Here is a 5740-nt window from a genome sequence, read left to right as displayed (position 1 = left end):
AAAGGGATATTGGCGGATTAGGATAGGTTGTTTCCATTTTAAAGATACAAATTCCACTCCTGTGGAATGAATATAGATCGAATAAAACGGGAAATCGGGCCGACACTAAACACATTACTCTAAGCGTATGTTTATTAGTCGATACGGCGACGCGTTTATACGCGAGTACATCATTATTCATTAGTCTTCTTTCAATCTTCAAACCTTCAACATCTACATTCAATACACAGAAAAAAATTGAAGAACTCAAAAGAGAAGACCACAGCCGCAGCCAACGGTGGCATATAATCCCTCATCGGCGCTCCGGACCTCGCCAACGGGCTAATACCCGCTTGATTCTCCTCCGAGACTCCTAAAATTGTCCTTTTCAGGGCAACCTCTCAAATTGTGTGTCACGCCCAGCGCGTCTGTCTAGGCCACACTTTCCGAACTAGACATGGATCGGAAACCACTTTAAAAAGAGGGCCCGACGTACATAGTCTCGTTCCCCACCCGAGAATTGTATATTGTATATATATAATATATCTTAATATATATAAATCTAATATATATAAATCTCATGTCACAATGTTTGTCCTCAATGGACTCCTAAACCACTTAACCGATCCTGATGAAATTTTTACACCGCGTGTAATTTGGTTCAACTTAAAAGAGCTCAGCAATTACCAGAACAAATCGAAACAAGAAATGCAGCTCAAAGAATCAGGACTGCAGATAGTCGTGCACGAGAATCTCAAGAACAGCGTGACGAACGTCTGCAACAGAATATTACGAGAACAAGAGCGGCACGAGAATGAAACATAGCTACAGTACGAGAAAGAGATCGACAAAGGCAACGGATCAGCCGCTCATTAACACGTGCATCATTCGTTCGGCTTGCCTTTGAATATGCACCAGATATTAACTACTCAGCGCATTCAAAAATTGCTATCGGTGGAACGGATAAAGTATGTCAATATTGTCAGGCATTGAAATTTCGGAATGAAGCAGCCGGCATGTGCTGCGCATCAGGAAAAGTTGTGCTGTCACCTCTACCCGCTCCGCCGGAGCCTTTATTATCCTTTCTTACTGGCAATTCAGATGATTCCAAATTATTTTTGCGTAAGATACGCAAATTTAATTCTTGCTTCCAAACTAAAATTTGCGATCGTGCATCCGATGGACGTAATTTTGAAACTACATTCAAAATTCAAGGCCAGGTGTACCATAAAATCAGATCACTGATGCCAAAGGTCCTGCTGCCACGTATTCCAATGATACCATCAGATTCTACCATACCCTTCAAAAGGCTACAGTTTCCAATTCGTTTAGCTTTCGCCATGTCTATAAATAAATCTCAAGGTCAAACAATGTCCATTTGTGGTTTAGATTTGGAAAATCCATGTTTTTCCCATGGGCAACTATATGTTGCGTGTTCACGTGTTGGGAAACCGTCGAATCTATTTGTGTTAGCTAAAGACAGGTTAACCAAAAGCATTGTGCACCGATTGGTGTTAAATTAAATTGAAATTGAAAGTATTTATAATTCAAAAAATTAGATATTAATGTTTAAAAGTTTAAGACTGTCTGCCTTGCATATCTCGTTCATGAGTTTAAGCGTCACATGTTATTTACTGTATTATACTGTAATATACTGAAATTTGTTATAAAATTAAATGGAAATAATAAATCTGATAAATTTTTATTTTGTACCTATTGATTTCTGCTTAATATCAAGTGTAAGAACATTTCAATTAAATGTGTTCAACGTACTTCCCCTTCAAATCTCAACCCAGTGAATTTGTATACCAACATCAACATTTTCGTCTTTGTTAGTAAATAATTTCATTGTACCAAGGGGTTATAGTAGTAGAAAGTCAAATAAGGAGATCACCATATTTTTTTACAAATACCATCTGTGTGAAAAAGCATAGTGGACTCCGTGACTGATGTTCTCTTATTGTTCCTCTTAATGTAATATAACAAAAACTTTAGCCACAGCAACGCGTGGCCGGGTCAGATAGTGTGTATATAAAACATATTCAACATTGTAAGAGAATACTGGACGCCAAGTAGACCATCGCTGCTCAATCAATTTTATAATATTTACTTAACACAAACATAGAAATAAAGCACACCTTCAGCATTGAACACAACAAGGCGTTCTTATTTCTACAAGACGGTAGCCCACCCAGTGTGGATACTGTCTTATGTTCAACTTAGACGAATAATAAATGTTTAATATACCATATTATTATATATAGATACGTTTGGATTTAAAAATTATATTATCGCAATGACATTTGGTAAGTAATATGTATAGTGTAACTACGAGTATTCTATAAATTAAAAATATCTCAAACGTCGTGGTTAAAAGTGATTTTAATATTTAACGTTTAAATGTATATATTTATATGGAAATTTATAATAATTTAACAGTTAAAATATATTATATATAATAATTTATACAAATCTATACCTTTTTTTTTTTTTTTTTTTTTTTTTTTTTTTTTTTTTTTTATTGAAACCTTAGTTATACTATTAGGTTCGACAGTTACAAAGTATACAAATATTAGTTGAAAATAGTAAAACAATAAAAGAGAAACAGATACAATTGTAGATAAGAGTACTGATATAAACCAATTAAATAATTAAATGTATATAAAATGGCCAGATATAATTAAGGAGGTAAAGTATTTTTGGAAAGAATTGTATTTAGGAGATTAGATAAGAGCGAGATTAGTGGAGTAATAAGGGAATTTAATTGCGTAATGAAATGAGCCATGATTACTGAAATAGATTCGGTGTTTGAATTGTGCAAGTTGCCTGCAGTTACTTTTGCATACGTCTTGGCACCTTTTTTGGAATTTAATTGAGTGTGGGCAAGCGGAGGTACATCTGTGACATGCAAAACTTTAGAGGGCGCGGTCGATGGAGCTGGTGGTGTGATCTTCGTATGTCCTTTCTTGTGGGAGGTGTATGATATTTTTTTTATTGATGAACACCCTTTGTAATTCGCGGTATGTGCGCCGGCACATAACGCGCATTTTGCAGGCGTATTGGAAGGTTTGGTACATGCCTTGGAGATATGATTGTTGCTGCATTTGACGCATCTAGGCGGGTTGTTACAGTACCCTTGTGTGTGACCATAACGTTGGCACTGTTTACATTGTGGCGGAAATCGAGCTTGATTTGGTTTTTCGACCACTATTTTAGAGTTTAAAAGAAAAGATAGTTGGTATATACTCCGGTTAAATTCGTTTGCCGTAAGAACAACAGAAAAAAGAGAAAGAGCTTGTTTGCTTACGCGATGGTGTATGTTTGACACATTTATGACGGAGAAACCCTCAACCGTGAGGGCTTTTTCTATATCCTCAACGGCAATAGTGTGATGTAAATGACGAATAAATACTTTTATTGAACGGGTATGTCGGGATGCCCACGTATGGGCCTCAAGATCTTGGTCATTGCAATAATCGATCAATTTATAGTAGTCTGTGCAATTACGCGTTTTGACATGTATGGAGGTGCCCTTGGCGGTAACGGTAAAACCGTCGGCGCCCAGTAAAGCAATAAAATCCGCTTTTAACGCAGAGTAATTTGTGACATTATTTATCACTATTGGCGGTGATGGTTTGTTGGCAACTTCAGCTACTTTGACGCCGAGGCGTTTTGATTTTGGAGCAGTTGTTTCGCATTGAAATTCAGAGGCGGCTGAGACGCTGGGTGGACTAAAAACCTCCGGGAGGTCCTCATCCGGGGTGAGCACGGCGAAACGGTTTGGCGATATGAAAGTCTTGAGAGTCTTGACTCTTGGGTTAGAATTAGGTGAAGAGGAGGACGACAGATTCCGTTTTGTCGATTCCGAAGTAAAGGTGTGAGACATGACGGACGGACCCGATATCGTACTAACGCATGAACATGGTTATCTAATAACACTAATGGTAGAGATAGCGCACGCGACGCGGCAAACGTGCGTGCACGACGGCGGACACACAACAAATTGATCTATACCTTTAAAAAATAATTTTCAAGTAATTTTACATTAAAATCACCAATAGCAATTGCATACAATATACATGTTTACTTCTTATCGAATTTTTTCGTGATATTTATTAGCAAAATAAATTTTTAAGAAAATAATATATTTTTATTTTTTATTTTACGTGTCTATTAGGATCAGTTATAACGGATTACATAAAAAATTGATTAATTTAATTTTTCGATAAATAATTATCCAATCGTGTGTTAGAGATCATTAGATCATCATGAGGTCATTAAATATTTATTGATTATTCATGAAATCCGACATGAGAGTTTTATTTTAATGTAGTACCTACTTATGCTTTATACTGATAGAATAAAGAGTTTGTTAAATTATTGGTTAACCAATAGGGTTACTGAATAAATGCTCATAAAATATATTTGTATTTCATGAATTGTGTGATAATTCAACGTGTATTAGTGATTGTCATAAAAATTATCTATTCCAGAGGATCGTCAAACATTTTTAAATCATGCAAAAGCCAAACTTCAACAATCTAAAACAACAACAAGTACTCGTATGTTTTAAAATGTATAATTTTAAACTACATCTTGTCTTCCTGTTTATGATGCGCTTACATAATATCTTTTTAATTTACCTCATTAACTAATAATTATACTATACACTTATGAATATATTTTAAATACTCTTATTTATTATAATTATGTGGGTAATTAATAAAATAAATGTTGTGAACCATAAAATTTATAGCCAAAGGTTATCTCAAACTTAATGTAGGTACTCACCATTACCTAAAATAAAAATATGAATAGCATAAATGGTAAGTGAGTTAGTAGAATAGACATAAGGGGAAAAAAAGAAATAGAAAAATGAATTGAAATTAAAAAGGTAACAATTTAAAAAATAGATTTAATAGAAAGAACTAGGATGACTGTAGTATATCTTCACTATACGATCTTCTTGATTTGTAAATAATTAAGCTTATCAATTTATAACATTAACTGATAATACTCTAATGTATTAATAAATTTTCAATATTTTTTCATATTTTCCTATTAGATATTGCAGAGTCTACTAGTGAAATAAAAGACGGAACAGATGTTCCAGGTATTTTTTTTTTTTTTAACCTATAGAATCAATACGAAAAAATAAAAATTTGCAGATACTTATATTTTAAGTAATATAATGATAAAATTAATGGTGGCGAATTAAATTCTGAAGTTATCGCAACGAGAATAAGTATTAATCACCATAATCACGCACTAGTTAACATAACTCCTCAGTTATCAATTGTAGGTACATAGTCATTTGATGTAACTTAGAAATAATTAAGTATTTATGTATATTATAAAAAAATATAAATGTTTCAATGAATAATATCTATCAAAACTAATTATTAAAAATATTATACTTTTTAGATTATATATGGAAATACTACGATAAAATAATACAAGTAAAATGTGATAATAGTAAGCATTATTCTTTAATCTAGCTAATAATTTCAAAAAATAATTCATAGAATTTACCTTGAACGTATTTATAATAATAATTTTATATTGTATGTTTTCACTTATAATTTATTATGTATCAAAGGCACCCAAATGAATTACATTATTTTTTTAAATTTCTTTACAGGTAAAGTGTATACTCCAGCACAATATTGTAATAGACTTTGTGAGTTATAGTATAAACTTACTATTCATACATAAAAATTCAAATTTATAAATCTAAATTATCCTAGTATAATATAATTTA

The 5740-nt window shown here is 33.0% G+C and overlaps 1 long non-coding RNA gene across 1 annotated transcript; it reads left to right on the top strand.

Annotated features, from left to right (window-relative positions):
• Positions 1-1675: 1675 nt before the first annotated feature.
• LOC112600630 lies at positions 1676-5439 on the top strand. Its single transcript, XR_003115011.1, has 4 exons — positions 1676-2285; positions 4473-4541; positions 5045-5092; positions 5404-5439. It is a non-coding gene; the product is annotated as an uncharacterized LOC112600630 (long non-coding RNA).
• The last annotated feature ends 301 nt before the right edge of the window (positions 5440-5740 follow it).

Source organism: Melanaphis sacchari, unplaced genomic scaffold (genome assembly GCF_002803265.2).
Source record: "Melanaphis sacchari strain LSU unplaced genomic scaffold, SCAv2.0 Contig65_pilon_pilon, whole genome shotgun sequence".
Classification (NCBI taxonomy): Eukaryota; Metazoa; Arthropoda; class Insecta; order Hemiptera; family Aphididae; genus Melanaphis; species Melanaphis sacchari.
The sequence above is the reverse complement of the archived record's forward strand: the minus strand, read 5'-3'. Positions and strand labels throughout refer to the sequence as shown.